Source organism: Phascolarctos cinereus, unplaced genomic scaffold, assembly GCF_003287225.1.
Source record: "Phascolarctos cinereus isolate Bilbo 61053 unplaced genomic scaffold, phaCin_HiC Scaffold_726;HRSCAF=1367, whole genome shotgun sequence".
Classification (NCBI taxonomy): domain Eukaryota; kingdom Metazoa; phylum Chordata; class Mammalia; order Diprotodontia; family Phascolarctidae; genus Phascolarctos; species Phascolarctos cinereus.
In genome coordinates this window covers 130,130,078-130,149,950 of record NW_027556098.1, presented here as the reverse complement: position 1 = coordinate 130,149,950, position 19,873 = coordinate 130,130,078, and positions in this window count along the sequence as shown.

Below are 19,873 nucleotides of genomic sequence, written 5' to 3'. Positions count from 1 at the left end.
AGGGTGATAAGAAAGAAGATGAGTGAAAAAGGTTTCTGTACTCTCCTTTGGCTTTCCTTACCACTGCACCCCTCCCTTTCTGAACACATTCAGACTTTAAGCTATGGATATAAAAGCTCTGTTGCCCAGAGATCATTTTTTGGGGGGAGGGAAAGGGGAGTGGAAGACCATTAATTTGGGTTCCATTCAGCATCTCCAGGTGTTTTATGTAGCCAGCAGATGGATGATATTGTTGAACTTCCTCCTGGGATATTTTTGTTCTACGTAAGTCTCCAGGCAGGGTCAGTACTTTAACCACCATCAATCCCTAAGGAAAAGTACTATAGCAAGCTGCAAAGATAAAGCTTGTAAAAATAACATTGAAGAAGACCAGAATATAAGGTCACTGGAAGAATCCTCCCTCTGCATGTTTGTATATGTTACAGTCCATCATAGCACTGAAGAAATGCCAGTGATGTACATAATAATTTTTTCTCCTATCTGGACTGATCTTTTGCTGTTCATTATTTACCATTCCCACTCTCTGACCCCTACTCCCTGCCCCCAAGTATGATTTTATGACTTTCTCCTGTCCTGTCCTGTCCTGTCATGTCCTGTCCTGTCCTGTCCTCTCTTCCCTTCTCTTCTCTTTCTGCCTTGAGGACTTCATGTATTCCCAAGGGTTCAGTTATCATTTATACACAAATCTATATATCCAACCTAATCTCTCTCCAACTTGCTCATCCTGAATTGCCAACTGCCTGGATATCTCCACCTGGATGTACTGTGCTCTTAATTTAAAATATATAAGAAAGAATTCATTATTTTCCCTTATAAGTGTGCCCCTCCTCCAAACTTCCCTTTTCCTGTTCAGGGCACCACCATTTTGCTATTCCTGCAAGTTCATAGCCACATGGTTGCCTCTTCTTCATCCCCTTTAGCCAATCAGTTGACAAGACCTGTTGATTCTACTTCCACACTATCTCTTAGATTTCTCTCAACTCACATAATCACCACCATTGTTTAGGTTCTTGCTACTGTTCTCCTGGAATTTTCTAATAGCCTCCTTCTTGATCTTCCTGCTTCCAGTTCAGCCCTTCTCCAATCCATCCTCCAAATGATTACCAAACTAATATTCTTAAAGCACAATTTCTTCCCTTGCTCAAAATTCTTCAGTGGCTCCCTTGTGTGTCTAGGATAAAATACAGAATATTTACCTAGCATTGAAAGTTCTCAATAGCTGGGCTCCCATTGGCCTTTCCACCTTATTTCATATTACTCCCCTCTCCAAACTTTATGTTCTAATCAAACTGTGGACTCCTGATCAAACTGAGACTCAGAATTCTGTCTCTTAGCTCTGTGCCTTCTCTTGGTCCAACCCCAAGGTTGAATCAGGTTCCTGGCTCATCTCTGCTTCTTTGAATCCTTATTTTTTTCAAGGCTCAATTCAGGCACTATAGGCTATGATTGTTCTTTCCAGTCAGTAATGCTTTTTCCCTTCCCAAATGACCACATATTTACTTACCTGTGCGTAAGCTCTTTTAGAGCAAAAATAGTTTTATTTTTGTCTTTGGCTTCCCAGTGTGTAATCCAGTGCCTCACATAGTGCAGGCTCTTCAGTAATATCTGTTGTCTCTCAAATATTATGGTTCTTCCATTATTTAAAAGAGGAAGAATTAACATATTTGAACTTTATTAAAGAATAATTTCTTTTCCTGGGCCTTGGTAGAAGCAAATGAGAATTTCCCCACTGATGTTTCAAACAACAGTGACAATGATAACAATAACAACACAAAAACCCTTTAAGCTAGTAACCTAGATTGAATCAATTTGATGCAGTTGGAAAGAACATCGACTGGAGTTAGGAGGCCTTGGTCCAAACATTCCTTCAGATGCTTATGACCTAAATAACCTTGGGTAATTCCTTTAACCACCTTGAGCCTCACTTTCTTCATCTGTAAAAGGAGGGGATTGGACTAGATCTGCCCCTGAGGTCCAGTCCAAATCCACACCTGTGATCTTCTATTCCATTCTGCATTATTTCACTTGATCCATGCAATAGACCTTTGAAGTCTAGAGTATAGATTCATTGGTCCATAGCTAGAATGTGGTTCCTGGAATTGAACATAGTACTCAAAATGAAGTCTGGCTGCTGTTCTGAATACAGCAGTCTTATATTTCAATAATAGTAATAAATAATAATTGCTAGCATTTATACAGAACTTTGAGGTTTACAAGCACCTTAACAGTTAATATGTCATTGATCCCTACTTCAACCCAGTGAGATAGGTGTAACTCTCTATCTGTCTCTTGCCAATTGGATAGCTCCTCTCAGAACCTCTAAGGCCAGGGAAGTCTCTATGCTTCTCTAGGTTGTACTCTGGACTTTCTCTACCAGCCTGCCTCTGCCCTTTCCCTTTTATGTATTTTCTTTCCCCATTAGAATATAAGCTCCTTGAGGGCAGAGACTGTTTTTTTCTGCTTGTATTTGTAACACAGTGCCTGGCATGCTGTGTTGTATTGTTGTTGTTTAGTCATGTCTAAACCTTCATGATCCCATTTGGGGTTTTCATTGCAAAGATACTAGAATGGGTTGTCATTTCCTTCTCCAGCTGGTTTTACAGATGAGGAAATTGAGGCAAACAGGGTTAAGTGACTTGCCCAGGGTCACACAGTTAGCAAGTGTCTGAGGACAGATTTGAACTCAGGTCCTCTTGACTCTAGCCCCAGAGCTCTATCCACTGTGCCACATAGCTGCTGTTGGCACATTGTAATCATTTAATGAATATTTGTTGAGTGGGGCTGAGGGTTTGCCTAGGGTGAGTGAAGTCTTCCTGACATCAAGGCCAGAATGCTATCCATTGTACCAGCTAGCATCATTCTGGGTACTATGCCTTTCTTAATTCAACTTAATACTTAGTTCAGTCTAATGCTTCTCTTAATGAAGTTCAGAAATCTAAATCCCATTCTCAGACATGATCTTCATAACCAGCTATTCACTTCACAAGTCAATTTTTCTGAAGCCTTTACCTTCAAATAGTAACAATGACAAAAACACCAAAGGTTTTCAGTTTCTTTGCCATGCTTTCCAGTTTCCTTCTGGGGGTATCCTTTCCCTACTTATGAATCACCAGGAGTGGGTAGTCATCTTTAATTCTGACAAGTCTCAGGAGGTTCTCCATCACATTCCAGATATATGTCCCAGGGAAAATAGCAGTCCTTCTATTTTGTTCTCACCAGGTCCACAAATGACAGCCTCACCTTTTAAGTTAGTAGCTTCCAATGATTTTTTATGAAAATCAGTATTATTGATATTTGAAACAACTCTTTGCAACATTAAGGACAGGTGTTATTGTATCTCCTGACAGATAATGAAACCAAGGCTCAGAGAATGCCCAAAGTTATATATGAAATTGTGGCACGGCCAGAATTTGTCCAAAATACAGGGAAAGTAATTTACAGATAAATAAGAAGAAATTACTTGATTAAATTTTAAGAATCAAATAGCTGTTTTACTGTATCCATTTGCATTAAAAAAAGCAACATGCCATAGAGGCCATTTCTTCCTCTTCCATTAATCTAGTATTTTGCTCCTCTCTTCAGGACAAGTAAAACAATATGACTTACAGCACAGCTATCTGTAATATAATTTATTTCTCTGTAGTTCAAGATACTTTCCTTAGGACATTACTATTGTTCTGTCTTCAGTTTCCTCCTTTATCGATTTCAACCCTTTAGTTAACCAGTTCAACTCTTTATTTACTAATTTTTTACTTGAGTCCTTTGTTCCCCTGCCTTATGGTTGCTGGCCCTGCCAAACCCTATCCTTGCATTCTCACTATGTCCTCCTCTGCCCCTACTTATGCACTCTTAAATGGAGCTTGAGAAAGTAAGTGGAGAAGGAAATGGGAAACCTATCATCTTTGCAGAGAAAACTCCATGGACTTTATGTAGACTCAGATGGGACTAAACAACTGAAGAGCAAAAGTAATGTAACAGCTCTGAGGCTATGTCGTATAATGGGAAGTGTTGAACAGGGAGTCAAGAGGACCTCAATTTAAATCCTGTCTCAGATACCTACTAGCTATGTGACCATGTCAAGTTACTTAAACCTTCCATGTCTCATTTCCTCATCTGTAAATGACAGGGGTTGAATTAGATGGCCTCTGAGTTTTTTTCTAACTCTACAGCTATGATCCTATGACTAGTGTTACCAGTTTATGTGATCTAATCTGAACTTGGCCTCCCCGAAACAAGGCAATTCTTTTATTCCCTAACTGATTCTTTAACTCCCTAGAGCAGCTGTTATAAACCTCCTCAAGCCTGCCACACCACCATTTCCCCAGACCCTCCCAGTTTAGGGCTGGTCCTCATACTTTTATTACTGAATACTTAATATTACACACACATATATAATATATAATAACATACTTAATATTACTGAGAAAATAGAGGCCATTTTCAGTAATCATCTTCTTCTTTTATTCTCTAAAACTCCTTGACATCATTTGCCATTCTCTCTTCTTTTACTCCAGTCTCTGATGAGGTGGCCCTTCTTGCCAATCCCTCTCTATGTCCCTTTGATCTTATCCCTTTCTATATTTTCCAGCAGATCACCTCTTAAATCATCCCATTTCCCCCTCTAATCCTTAGCCTCTCCAGCTATTTGTTCCTTGCCTGCTACCTCCAAACACACTCATTTCTCCCATACAAGAAAAATAAATCTCAGTAGACTCCGTTCTCTCCTTAAGCTGAGCCTGAAATAAAAAAAAACCTGGAATAAAAAATCCAGCCCCAGTCACTTATTAGGTGTGCGACCTTGGGCAAGTCACTTAACCTCTATTTGCCTCAATTTCCTCAACTGTAAAATGGGGATAATAATCACACCTACCTCTCAGGTTTACTGTCAGGATCAAATAAGATAATGTTTATATATTAAAAAACCCTGCTTAGCACAGTGCCTGGCATGTAATAGGTGCCATATAAATGCTTATTCTCTCACCCTTCCCTAAGCTATTGTTCTATATCTTTCCTCTCATTTTTCAATATTTAAAAAGCTCTCTATGTTCTTTGTCTCCTCTTCATCTTTTTTTTTTTTTACTGCTTAATCCTTTGCAATCAGGCTTTAGAATTTATCACTTAACTGAAATTGCCCTCTCTAAAGTTAGCAGTGACCTCATAGTTGTAATATTTAATCATTTTTTCTCCATTTCTATCCTTCTTGAACTCTCTGCTGCATTTGATATCATTGACCTGTTGGAAACTCTCCTCTCTGAGTTTTTTAGATGCTTCTCTCCCTTGGTTATCCTCTTCCTCGTCCTTTAGCTCCTTTGAAATCTTCTGATAGGTAGATCTGGGAGTTATCATTATGACTATGATAATCAAACCCATCACAGTTGATGGGGTCTCAGAGATATAGTGATCTCTTGGTATCCTCTTGCTTCTCTCTGTCTCTCTCAGTGATCTCATGAGTTAATATGGATTTAATGATCATATCTGAGCTTATGATTCCCACATCTATGTATCTAACCATAATCTTTCTTCTGAGCTCCACTTTCATATCCTGAATAGCCTATTGGACATTTTCAACTCACTGTCCTGTAGGATCTCAGAATCAAAATGTCCAAAACAGAACTAATTATTGTCCCCCTCAAACCTGTCTCTCAGCCCAACAGCAAGAGATAGAAAGAGAAATTCCATTTAAAGTTATTGCAGACATTATAAAATATTTAGGAGTCTACCTACTGAAACAAACCCAGGAACTATATGAACACAATTACAAAACACTTTTCACACAAATAAAGTTAGATCTAAATAATTGGAAAAACATCAGTTGCTTATGGGTAGGCCAAGCTAATATAATAAAAATGACAATTCTACCTAAGCTAATTTACTTAATCAATGCCATACCAATCAAGCTAACAAAAATTATTTTATAGTTAGAAAAAATAATAACAAACCTAAATCTCTCTCAAATTTCCCTGTTTCTGTTGAGAGCACCACCATCCTTCCAATTACCCTAGGTTTACAACCTTGGTGTCACACTTGACTCCACACTCTTAATCACCCCACATATTTAGACAGTTGCCTAATCTTGTAGTTTCTACCTCTACAGCTTTTCTCCCATGTTTCCTTCTCTCTACTCACACAGACACCACCCTAATACAGGTCCTTATTACTTCTCACTTAGATTATTGAAATAACCTCCTTATTGGTCTTCTTGCTTCAAGTCTCTCTATTCTAATCCATCCTGTAAATAGCTACAAAAGTGATTTCCTAAAATCCCGATCTGACCACGTCCACCTCCTATTCAATAATCTTCTGTGACTCCATAGTACCTCTAGGATAGAATAGAAATTACTCTGTTTGGCGTTTAAAACCTAACACAATCTACCTTTACATTTCCAGCATACTTTACTTCCCTTCATGCACATTATAGTCTGCCCAGACTGGCCTTATTATTTATTGTACTCCATTATTTTTTGTCCTCCATTTCTCATCTTTATCTATTCATTTGTATTTGCTGTCTCCCAAGTTTGGAGTGAACTACCTCACCCTTTCATCTCTGAATCCTTGTTTTCTTTCAAAGCTCAGTTCAAGTGCTACTTTCTGTGTAAAACCTTTTCTGATACCCTCTCCTCATCTCTGACTACTGCCATCTTCTAAAAATTATCTTGTGTTCATTTTGTATCCTTTAAAAAAATCTAGCAAACTATATATATGTATATATATATACACATACATACATACATATATATATACACACATATCTATATCTATATGTGTGTATACACACACACACACATACACACACACACACGCATGTTTTGTCTCATGGCTAAATTGTAAGATCCTCAAGTGAAGAGGCTTGTACTTTTGTCTTTGCATCTTTGGTGCCTAACACAGAGCCTTATACAAAACAGTTAATAAATTTTTGTTGATTGGTCAGAACTAGCATATATCAGACAGTGTAGGTTTTTTACCATCCTCCGTATTTTGGTGTCATTATCTACTTTCTATAGCTTGGGAGCATATAAGTCCTTAAATGTGTCTCTTGTTCAATATCTAGATGGGAACTATGGGCAAAAATTGCAGAAGCTGTCTGGTCCCCTGAACCAAAGGAATTTAAACTTCTGGTAAGTAAGAAAGAAGGCTTAGGAACAATGGGTCTAAGTAACAAAGAGGTGACTTTGTAAGGAGATGTAAGGAGAAACTTCCAAACAATTAGAGCATTCCAGAAGTGGATTATCTTTGGAGCTAGCGAGTTCCTCTTCACTGGAAATATTCAAGAAGAGACTGGGATGACAGCTTATTGGTGATGTTGTAGTTGGGATTCTTGGTCATGTGCAAGTTGTACTAGATGGCCTCGAGTTGTTACCAGCTCTGAGATCCTGTCCTTCTAAGGCATGTAAGCTTGTGGGCAAGGGAAAAGTTGGTAAGTGCAACTTATTTAGACTTCTAAGAGTCCATTGACAAGATTTAATTCCCAAGTGCATTAAAAACATTGAATTTCAGCAAATCTAAACATTTTTGGTAAATTTAAAGGAGCTAGATCATAAGAAGCACCTTAGGAAAGCTTGGATGTTTGAAGCATGTGTCTTATAATCATGCCCATTTATGTTACATACCTTGGTGTATTATTATAAAACTCTGAGCACAATGGAAGAAGTATTGAAAGGGTTTGACCTCCATATAACAATTTTTATATTTTTATGTAAAAACTAACACTCAGCCTTGCAAAAGGTGAAACTGTCTCAGGTAAGAGAAAATGTAGGCAAGAAGGTATATTCTCTCATTTTTCTCATGCTGATGAACCATTCAGTTGTAGAAAGCTATTTTGATGCCAAATGAAGGGACTGCTGCGCCAGTATGGGTATCTTGGGACCATAGATAAAATGCTATTCTCCTATCCAAAGCTATGTACAGGTTAGAAGGATGACTGGTTATTCAGGCAATAAACAGATTGTTAACTGAATGAGCAAAATATATACAGTAATTGCATTTAGAATCACTAAATTCATCTTGTAGACTATGGAACATAAACCATTATATTTAATAACAATAAAAGATAATCATTCTTTCATCCACATTTGGATTATATTTTGAAAGAGCATGCAGTCTGAGTGATAGAAACAATTTACTTCTCATTAGCCTAATTAAACACCCTTTCTCTGTGAAGGGAAAGGCCCCACTATTCTTGATTCACAATAAAACTGCTTGAATAGCAACTAGAGTGAGTCCTAAGTATAGAGTTAATGGATAGTTACCCATATGGTATTTGAAAGGTGTTTAAAGGCTCTCTCTCCATTCCAAATATTCCACACTTATTAGCCTGCCACAATTCTTAAAAGTCCATCATCAGAATCACTTCTTTGTGAAATATTGAAAGGCTCTATTAAAATGCAAAGAGATCCCTGGGAAGGAACAATACATTATTAGTCTTGAGTGATGAGAGAGATGTGAGTGAACTTCTTTATTTTCTTAAATATTATTTGCTTTGTTTCATACCTTCAAAACATTTGCTAATTAGCAAAAACAATGATAAAAGAATCTTGACCTTTTTCACATAGGGAAAGGGATTTTATAGTAATAAACTTTAAGGTAGTAAAAAGGTTGAGTAGATTATGCGTTCATGAGGAAAGAAGAGTAAGAACTAGAAGCATCATTGCTTGGAAAATATGGGAAAGACATGCAGCACAAGGAAATAGGACCAGACTTCTAAAAATGCAATACATAGGTGTTAGAGTAAAACCGTTATGGGGGCAAGGGCAGAATGTGTGCTTCGTGTTGTCTTCAGAGCTTTCAGTGTTGAATTTTGGGGGAAAGAGGAAGAAAAGTTGGTAGTTTAAACTGGGAAAGATTAGTACGTAGTGTAGTTGTGGAAAAGCCTTAAACAGAGATACTTCAAATTTAAACTCAGACACTTCAAAGCAGGAGGATAGTAGGAAAATATTCAACCTTAGAAGATATTTCTGAGTGAGTTTATAGCTTACCTTTAAGAATAACCCTGGTGTAGCTACATAATAAGTAATGATAGTTGAGAGGAAGTACCCTTTAGTATTCATGTCTTACCTTTCTTCACATTTTGCTCTGGATGGTATTTCTATATTAACTATATTAATAATGCTAGAATCATACAAATAGTTTGATGAAGGCATTTATTTTTATAGATTTGGATTTATCTTTGGTCATGCCTCAAGAGATCTTTATAATTTGGTTTGTACTCCATTGCTTATAAATTAATAGATAAAATGCTGGACTTGAAGACAAGACTTGGATTAAAGTCCCACCCCAATAGTTACTAGTGATATGATCAGACAATACAGATAAGTCATTTAAATTCTATGAAATACAGTTTTCTCATCTAAAAGATGCTGATAATAATACTATAGTACTTAATTGAGAGGGTTGTGAAGTGCAATTGAGATCACATATAATTCAGATACTTTGGAAAGCTTAAGTTGTATGTTATTTTATAATTCCTATTATTATTTTTATTTTTTACTATTATAAAACATTACCACCATTTTGTAGCAGCTATTTGAAACAGAGACAGTAACTACAGAGATAATCTTATGAATTCATGATCTCATCAACATAGGTATTCCTTCCCTTGTTGTAGATTGCATGCAATCTGATTGTGTATCAGTTGTACAATTGATAGGCTTACAATTTATCAGTGCCATCTCATCTTATAGGAATCTTGTCAATATCTGTTCATATATCCTCTACAGGGGATCCATCCAATTTACTAGAAGCTTTCCTCCATGTCTTTATATTTTGTGGGTACCCTTGGAGCATTTTTTCATCACTCTTGCCATATGATGATGACACCTCCTTTCGATATAATCAGGCTGTTCTTCTTTGGATAATTATGTATCTAAGGAGGCCCTGTAATATAAACAACCTAGCTTTGGAGAAATGTATCTACTTAGTCAATTAATTAGAATTTATAAATCCTACCTCCCATTGGTGGGTGGTAGATTTGAGAAGAGAATACCCAAGTTTGAGTTCCAAATTCTCTCCCTCCCTTTCCTCTCCCCCATTGAGAAAGTAAGGAATATGATATCAAGTATACGTTGAAATTTTGCAAAACATTTCCATATCAGCCATGTTTCAAAAAAAGTAAAAAAAAATAGAAAGAGAAAACTTTACAGTACTTCAATTTGTACTCAAAGTTCATCACTTCTTTCTCTAGGAGTGGATAGCATTTTTCATCATAAGTCTTTTGGAATTGTCTTGGATCATTGTATTGATCAGAGTAGCTAAATCTTTCATAGTTGACCATCATTACAATAATACTATTACTGTGTACAATGACCTCCTGGTTCTGCTCACTTCACTTAGCATCAGTTCCTATAAATCTTCCCATGTTTTTCTGAAGCCACCCCCTTCTCATTTCTTACAGTACAATAGTACTCTATCACAATCGTATGCCACAACTTGTTTAGCCATTCCCCAACTGATGGGTGCCCCCCTCCATTTCTAATTCTTTGCCACTACAAAAAGAACTGCTATAAATATTTTTGTACATACATGTAGGTATTCTTACTTTTTCTTTGATCTCTTTGGGGTATAGTCCTAATAGTGGTATTGTTGGGTGAAAGGGTTTTATAGCCTTTTGGGCATATGTCCAAATTGTTCTGTAGAATGATTGGACCAGTTCACAACCTGCAAGGTCTTTCAAAGGGCTGTATCATACTCAGAATTTTATTTTCAGGTGTTTATGGAATTGGGGAAGATGCTCAGTCAGATTCTCATAAGGAAGATTCAGAAATTATGAGCTAGGAACCAGGACCATGAAAATCCAGATAGAGGAAGCAATTGGGAATGGCTCTCTTGGCTTCTTCCCTATTCAACTCTTGCTTCCTTCTTAACTTTGGAGCTCACTCTACTAGGTCTTTATGCCTTCAGTCAAAGGAGTCCCTATTCTAGGTTTTCTCCCTTACTTCTCCCTCTTTTCTCCAGCAGTAGAGCCTACAGGGGGAGGGTATGGTAGAGCAGGTAGTTATGATCATTCTTTGGATTCAGAAAGAACTCAAATGAAACTCATTTACATCTCCAAAACCCCATAAATTCTTCCTCCGTTTATAGTTTTATTTAGAAAAGTCATCTTAGGTCATTCCCTGAATTGTTGGGAGATGGGGAAGGAAGATGGCAAAGAAAGGGAAGAAGTGACACCAAAATGGGACATAAAGAAACGCTAAAATAAAAGTTAACCTATTTCACAGTTCTGCTGAGGGCTAGCCCTGCTTGCTATGATCACTGAACTCCTGCATCTCCAACTAGCTGAACCCTCAACAGATTGAAGAGTATTTTAACCTGTCATTTTGATTGAGTGATGGCTTGGGGACAAACTGAAAACAAGATTATAGAAGATGTTTGATGAAGTCAGCTAAAATGTTTTGCAGTGTTCTGCTAAGTTTGGAATCTGTGATGTTAAGAAAAGAAATTATTCTGAATCTGAAAGCCATTGCTAAGAACTAGCCAAGTTACTATGTCTGCAAATTTAGTTATTTTTGCTAGTAAAATATTAACCATATGTGGAGGGTTAGGGAGTTTTAGAGTTACTTCTCCTAAAAGGAAAAACTTCTTTTACTTGGAGTTCTCTAGATATAGCCTCAATATGGTTTCCTGGAAGCAAAAGATAACTTATTTATCTCATGATGTCTTCAGAGATAGGCAGTGAGAACTATAGAGGCAGAATTTGGGGAATCTAGGGAAAAGATCCCAAGGAACAGCAGAGACTCCTCTTTTTGCCAGCTCATTAAGCACTTACAGAGATGACTTCTTAGTAAGAAAAGTGTGTTCCATATTTCCAGTGCCCACCACTGAGTCCCCTTCTTTAGGCCCTGTGTAAGTCTCCCTCTCTGCCTCATTTCTCTTAGCTATAAGATAGGGATAATAATATCACCTACTTCATAAGGTTGTTGTGAGGATAAAAGGAGGTAACATGTATAAAGTGCTTTGAAAACCTTAAAGTGCTACATAAATGCTTACTGTTATTATTCATTATTATTGTTATACATTCAGTACCTTGGAGGCAGAGTTATATATAGTGGAGGGGCTGATGGACTGGAAATCAGAGGTCCGTGGTTTGAATTCCAGCCTTACCCCTTGCTACTTGGGTGACCCTCAGCAGGTCACCTAGCCTCATCTACAAATTGAAGGGATTAGACTAAATATTACCACGACTACTAATTATAATTGCTGGCATTTATATAGCATTTTAAGCTTCACAAATCATTTTATAAATATCTCATTTGATCCTCACAACAACCCTGGAAACTAAGTGCTTCTATTATCCCCATTTTACAGATGAGAAAGTTAAAGCAAGGAGAAGCTAAGTGACTTGCCCAGAATCACATTGCTAAATAAATATTTGAGGCTGAATTTGAACTCAGGCCTTTCTGACTCCAGGTCCAGTGCTCTAAATCAACTAGCTACCTTATTGACCCCTAAGGTCCCCCTTAGTGCTAAATCAATGATCAATGTTTGTTGAATTGACTTGAATTCTGCACAGATAAGGCTAGAAGGTAAATTCTTCTGGGTTACTGAATGGACCACAAATTCATCCAGATATGAACAAAGCCAGGTTTAGGTGGTTTCCAACAAAGGGAAATCATACTTTGGAGATTCTTTTTTCCTCCCAACTAACATATAGGTGAAACCTTTCTTACATGAATATCATGAGCAATTCTGATACATGGTTCTAAGAGTCTATACACTAGAAACAGCAGGTGGTATGCAGAAATAAGGTAAAAGAAGCAGCCAAAAGAGAGAAGGTGTCTTCAAAGGACAGCATGCAACTTGAAGGGTGTGGAGTAAGGGGGCACTGTTGCTAGGCAACTAGTCACAACCCTCCCTCATTGTCATGGCAATGGTAAAAGAAGCAGCAAAAATTCAGCATTCAGCAAAAGTATGAAAATGGAGAATTTTGTCTTCAGTATTTTCTCAACTCTTGTTAGTGCCTGCTTTCTACTTGTGATATACCTCCTCCCTTTTACCTAGGTGCCTAATACACCAACACTTGAAAGAATAGAGAATTGAATATCTAGACCTAGCTTCAGGGCTAACTCTTCTGTATTAAATGATACAGACACATAGAGTCTATGTTCTCACCATCCTGCCCCTAGCCCTGATACGTTTGTTGGTTTAGGTTATGTGTTTATACCACCAAATATCACTGAGAGGTAGCTCAAGGTTCTCTTATACAATCTCAGCATGAAGCCTTCCGCCCTAAAGTATCTGATCTGTAAGCCTTTATTCATCGTTCCAGGGATGGGACACAGGACATAAAATTCAGTGATAGAAGAGACTTAGAGATGTTATAGTCCAACCAGCTCAAACTACAGAAAGGGAATTGAAACCACAGCAAGTCAATGTACCAGAGAGAACTCAGATTTCCTGACTCCTGGTAGAGTGCTGTTTCATTAAAACAAACTAGAGCCCGAGTTTACTCCTTTCATATATAGTTTCTCATCCTCTGCCTGAAAGAAATATGCATCTTGTGTATAGTGGTTGAATATTATTCCTCTCAGTGTAGTATGGTAGAAAGATCAAAGGATTGGGAATCAGCCCCAGTTGTGCCATCAAACCATCCATGTCACCTTGTGTAAGTCGTTGAACTTTGGGCTTCAGCTTTTCCATCTGCCAGTGCTGATAATCTTATCTGTCCTTCCTATCTCACAGGAGTGTTGTAAAGATCAAGTGAGATATTCAATCCTGCAACTTGAGGATGTCCTAAAGTCCTTTTCCCTTTGTCTTGAAATACAATGAAACTTCTCTTTAACCTGTACCAAAAGAATTGCTTTTGTCTCCCTTATCCTGTGTTCCCTGTTTCTAATCTTTAAACTGTGTCCCCCTGCCCTGTCCTTAAATTTTTAAACCATAAAGAATTCCTTTTGCCTCCCTCATCCTATGTTATAAAATCCTGTCTTGTCCTATCCTTAATCTTTAACTCCCATAAAAGCCCTTAAAACTATATCATCACTTTGAAACCTCATATAAGCACAACCCCCCCAAAATATTGAGGCCTTTTCATTACCTTCTTGTTAATAGGGCCCGTGATGCTTTTTCACAAAATAAAAAGCTCCCAATGACTACAGAGAATATCTAAGTGAATTCTTTCACATGCAACTACTTTCCCAAATCTGACCTCAACGTCTCTCTCTCACTCTCTTTCTCTCTCTCTAATCTATGTCTACATACATATATGCATATGGCCTGGAGGAAACTCCCACTACCAGTGTAGACATGCATCTTTTTTTGTAGCAAGTTGTTTTGAGCATTGTGAGTTTAGGTGCCTAGGCCAGGATCATATAACCAATATCTTAGAAGTGGAAAATGAATTCAGGGCTTCCTGGCTTCAGGACCAGCTCTCTATCCTCTGTGTTCTACTACCTCCATATATATGCATACACAAATGTAATATGTATTTGTAATGTACAGTTATTTATATTTATAATTTGAATCATAACATTATATGTATAATATTATATCCACAAAGGAAAGCACTTTGAAAAGCTAAAATAGAAGCTACTGTATTAGACCAAATAGAAGTTGTAATCCTTCCCAAATACGCCTTGTTAGTATTCTTGGTATGCTGATGAATTGTCTTTTGTCAGGAAGATAAAAGCCCACCCCAGGCAAAAAAACTAGAAAGCCATTAGTGGATCTGCTGTAACGATGCTGAAAAGAACATCCCCTGAGTCTATCTCCTGGAGGCTTAGAAAAGTACAGCCCTTTCATTGTCATGGTTGATAATAAAAATAACATGAAAATGACAGTGACAAAGACAAAGAGAGTGATCATGATAAAAAGAATGAAATATCTTTATTTGACTGAAAAAATTGAAAAATAGTTTGTATTAAATATACTTCAATATGATAGCTTTTCAAAATATACTTTACATACAAAATATGTAGGGAGTATGACCAGGAATAGCCTAGTTAATCTAATAAGCCTAAATAAAGGATTAAGCCTTTGTTCTGACTTTAAAGATATCTTCCCATCTGGGGTGTGGATGTTCCTATTAAACACATTTGAAACTTTGAGTCTCTTTTGATGGGTGTGGAGAACCCCACAGATACCAAACTGAGATGATCAATCACATCTTACTGTGGGTGCTTGGCAACCCAATGAAGATGATTGAGTACTGGTTCTTGGGAGGTCATGAATTTCTCCTCATTGGATATGTTTAAATAAAGGCTACAAGACTCATTTTATTGAGTATAATAGACAGGGGATTTTGGGAGAAGTATGAGTTAAACTAGATGTATTCTATAGTTCCTTCTAACTCTTAGGTTCTTTGATTCTTATAGATCTGAGATATGCTTTTCATTTGGGCAGGAAAGTAGAAAGACCTAGAGGAAAGAGCTGATCTTAAAGGAGAACAGAACCCTGAATAAAGCACAATATAGACAAGAAGCCAGACAGAAAAAAAGGTTACATGCAGAGAATGGACTTGGGTTGCTGGGCCCAGGGAAGCCTGCTTATTTATCCAGGAAACCCTCCCTAAGTAACATCTTTGATGTGGAGATAGGAGTTATGGAGTGGTAGCAGTGGACCCATCCTTTCAAAGCACTTTCATCTTAGGGGTACAGGCTATATTTAGGTATTATTATGATTGTTGGGGAGGTTAAAAGGAAACTATTTTATGAGTCATTCTTCAATTGATAAATGGTTGAACCATATGAACAGGCAGTTTTTTGATGAAGAAATTAAAATTATATACAGTCATATGAAAAATTCTGTAAATCATTATTGATTAGAGAAATGCAGATTAAAACAACTTTGATATATCATCTCATACCTGTCAGATTGGCTAAAATGTTAGAAGGGGAAATGACAAATGTTGGAGGGGATGTGGAAAAATTGGGACATTAATATTTTGCTGGTGGAATTATGAGCTGATTCAACCATTTTGGAGAACAATCTGGAATTATGTCCTAGGAGTTATAAAGCTGTGAATACCCTTTGATCCATCTCTGAGACCATAAGTTCTGTTTCCTAAGGTGATCAAGGGAAAAGGAAAAGAACCTATATATTCTAAAATATTTGTAATGGCTCTCTTTGTGGTGGCAAAGAATTAAAAATTGAGGGGATGCCCGTCAATTATAGAATGGCTAAACAAATTTTTATATGTAAACAAGTTGTTATGTGATTGTGATGGAATACTACTGCAGTGTAAGAAATGATGAGCTGAATATAACAAAAAAGGAAAATGATAAATGTTGGAGAGGATGTGAGAAAACTGGGTCAGTAATGCATTGTTGGTGGAGTTGTGAACTGACCCAACCATTCTAGAGAGCAATTTAGAACTGTGCCCAAAGGGCTATAAAACTGTGCAATACCAGTGCTATTCCTATGTCCCAAAGATATCACAAAAGGAAAAGGACCTATTGGTACAAAAATATTTATAGCCTCTCTTTTTGTGGTGGCTAAGAATTGGAAATTGAAAGTATGCCCATGAACTGGGGAATGACTAAACAAGCTGTGGTATATGATTGTGATGGAATGTTATTGTGCTATAAGAAATGACAAATAGGATGATTTTAGAAAAACCCAGCAGGACTTACATGAATTGATGCAAAGTGAAGTGAGTAGAAGCAGGAGAATGTTGTACACAGTGACAGAAATATTATATGATGAAGAACTATTAATGACTTAGCTATTCTTAGCAATACAATGATCCAAGACAGTCCCAAAGGACTAATGATGAAGCTCACTATCCACCTCCAGAGAAAGAATTGATATTGTTTGAATACAGAATGAAGCATGCTCTTTTTACTTCCTTTATTTCATTCTTTTTCTTTTATTTGAGTCTTCTTGTACCAAATGACTAATATGGAAATGTTTTACATGATTGCACGTGTATAACCTATATCTGATTGCTTACCATCTCAGGGAGGGAGGGAGGGATAGAATTTGGAACTCAAAACTTTAAAAAAATGTCTAAAATTGTTTTAACATGTAACTGGGGGAAAATAAAATATTATATATGCAAAGGCTAAAAAAAGAAATGATGAGCTGGTTGATTTTAGAAAACCATGAGAAGACTTGCATGAAATAATGAAAACTGAAGTAAGCAGAGTCAAGAGAACATTGTATATAGTAATAGCAATATTGTTTGAAGAATAATTGTGAACAACCAAGTTATTCTGAGTATTATAAATACTCAAAAGAACTATAATGGACCTATGAAAGAAGATACTATACACCTTCAGATAAAAAAATTGATAAACAGAAGTACACATAGTATGGTTTTACATATATTTATAAATCTGTGTCAAATGGTGGCCTTCTCTAGGGTGGAGGGAGGGGGGAGGGAAGGAGGGAAACAGTTTGGAACTTAAAATGTAATAAAAAAAATTTTAAAAAAATGAAACTGTTTTCTGTTCAGGTTGGTTTCAGTATAAAGCTGCCCTAAGGTGGGGGGATGGATCTCATGAGCTTCTGCTGATACATGAATGTAGAGTCTCCCACTCACTGATGAAAATGGAAAATATATAGAAGACTCAGAGTCAGAAAACCTGAGCCCAAGTTCCAGCTCTGTAGCTTACTGGCTTCAATTTATTCATCTGTGAGATGGGGACTATAAAATTTAGAGATGGAAGGACGTCAGAGATCATGTCATCCCAACTTCTCGTTTTCCAGATGTGGAGAATAAGGCCCAGAAAAGTGAAGTGATTTTTAAATGTCACATAGGTCATGAGAAACAGTCAGGATTTGATACCAGCTTCTCTCACTCCAAATCCAGTGCTGATAGTACTTGTACTACCTACCTGGAAAGGTCACAGCAAGGGTCAAATAAAATAATGCATGCAAAGTACTGTGTGACTCTTATTATTTTTATTATTCTTTTTCGATTGTCATGTTGCTGCAAAAAATAGAAATGTCCACATTCTTATACATACACACAAAATACACGTACACACCTGGAGAATAGATCTCAGCACCTATTACTAGTTAGCATCCCTTCCTTATAAGCCAAATACCACGTGTTTGTCCCAGTTAATATGAAATAATCATAAATGATTTAGAATTGAAACCTTAAATCCCTAGTGAGAAAAGCTCGTCCCTGTTCATGTGGGTTCATGAGATCTTCAGCAAGTACCATTATAAACAAGCAGTAATATCTTGGCAAGTGTTTTATGACAACAGGTCCTAATCAAGAGTTGAGACAATGAAATCTCCCTCCCTTATAGAGGCAATGAGGTGATGCAGTGTCAGAGGTCAGGAAGCCAGTCTCAGACCCTTACTAGCTGTGTAACCCTGGGCCAGTCACCTAACCTCTGTCTATCTCAGTTTCTTCAACTATAAAATGGAGATAATAATGGCATCTCCATCATAGGGTTGTTGTGAGGATCCAATGAAATAGTATTTGTAAAGCACTTAACAGTGTCTGACACATAGTGAGTGCTTAATAAATGCTTCTTTCTTTCCCTCCCTCTTCTCCTTCCCTTTGTTCAAAGAATGCAAGGAAGTTAGTATCACTTGATTAGAGAGTAGTTTGGGATATGTAAGATATAAGGAGAGTGGTAAGTTGGGGAGGAGGCAGGTTATGAAGGCTTTTGAACACCAGAGGATTTTATATTTGATCCTGGAGGTGATATGAAGCCACTGAAGTTGGAGTGGGGCTAGAGTGACATGGTCAGATTAGTACTTTAGGAAGATCACTGTGGCAATTAAGTGGAGAATGGACTGGAGTGGGGAAAGCCTTGAGGCAAGGAGAACAACCAGCAGACAGTATTATAATAATCCAGTTGTGAGGTGATGAGGACTCTCCTGAGACTGGTAGCAATGTGTGCAGAGAGAAGGATGCATATATGAGAGATGTTGTAAAATGAGAATGACAAAACTTGGCAACAGATTGAGTATATGGAGTGAGTGTAAATGAGGAGTTGAGGAGGGCATTGAGGTTGCCAATCTGGAAGACTAGGAGGATGGGAGTTCCCTCAACAGTAGAATGAAAACTGGGGAGGAGGGAAGGTTTCTTGGGAGAAAGATATTGAAGTCACTTCTGGACATGGTGTTATGTGTGGTTGATGTCAGCATCCTGTTAGCTTAGGTTCAATTTTTGGGTCAAAAAGAGACACTGCTAAGTCATTGAATAGTTAACCAAAGGGGGTGCACTTTGTCCTCACATAGCAAGGATATACATGGTCATTGTAATCAAGGTACTGTGCAGTTTGGTAATAATTAGTTTGCTAGTTTGAAGAGTAGACAGCAATTCATCTTCTTGAGCTTTCTTTTTCTTTCTTTTTTAAATACGTTTATTTACTTTTAGTTTTCAACATTCATTTCAATAAGATTTTGAGTTCCAAATTTTCTCCCCATCTCTCCCCTTCCCCCATCCCAAGACAGTATGTAAATTGATATAGGTTCAACATATATGTTCATATTAAACATATTTTCACATTAGTCATGTTGTAAAGAAGAATTAGAACCAATGGGAGAAACCATGAGAAAGAAGAAACAAACAAACAAAAAAACAGAGAGAGGGCAAATAATATGCTTCAATCTGCATTCAGACTCCATAGTTCTTTTTCTGGATGTGAACAGCATTTTCTGTCATGAGTCTTTTGAAGTTGTCTTACATCCTTGCATTGCTAAGAAGAGATAAGTCTATCAAAGTTCGTCATCGCATAATGTGGCTGTTACTGTGTACAATGTTCTCCTGGTTCTGCTCACTTCACTCAGCATTGAATTTTCTTTTTCAATAAAATATAATTCAATTTAACAAACATTTATTAAGGGTCTACCATGTATCAGTCACCATGCTAGTTCCTGGGGATATGATGTTTGAAACAAATAAAGTCCATGCACTCAAGGGGCTTGTATTTGGCTGGGAGTATAATATTTACATAGATAAGTAAATACACAATATATG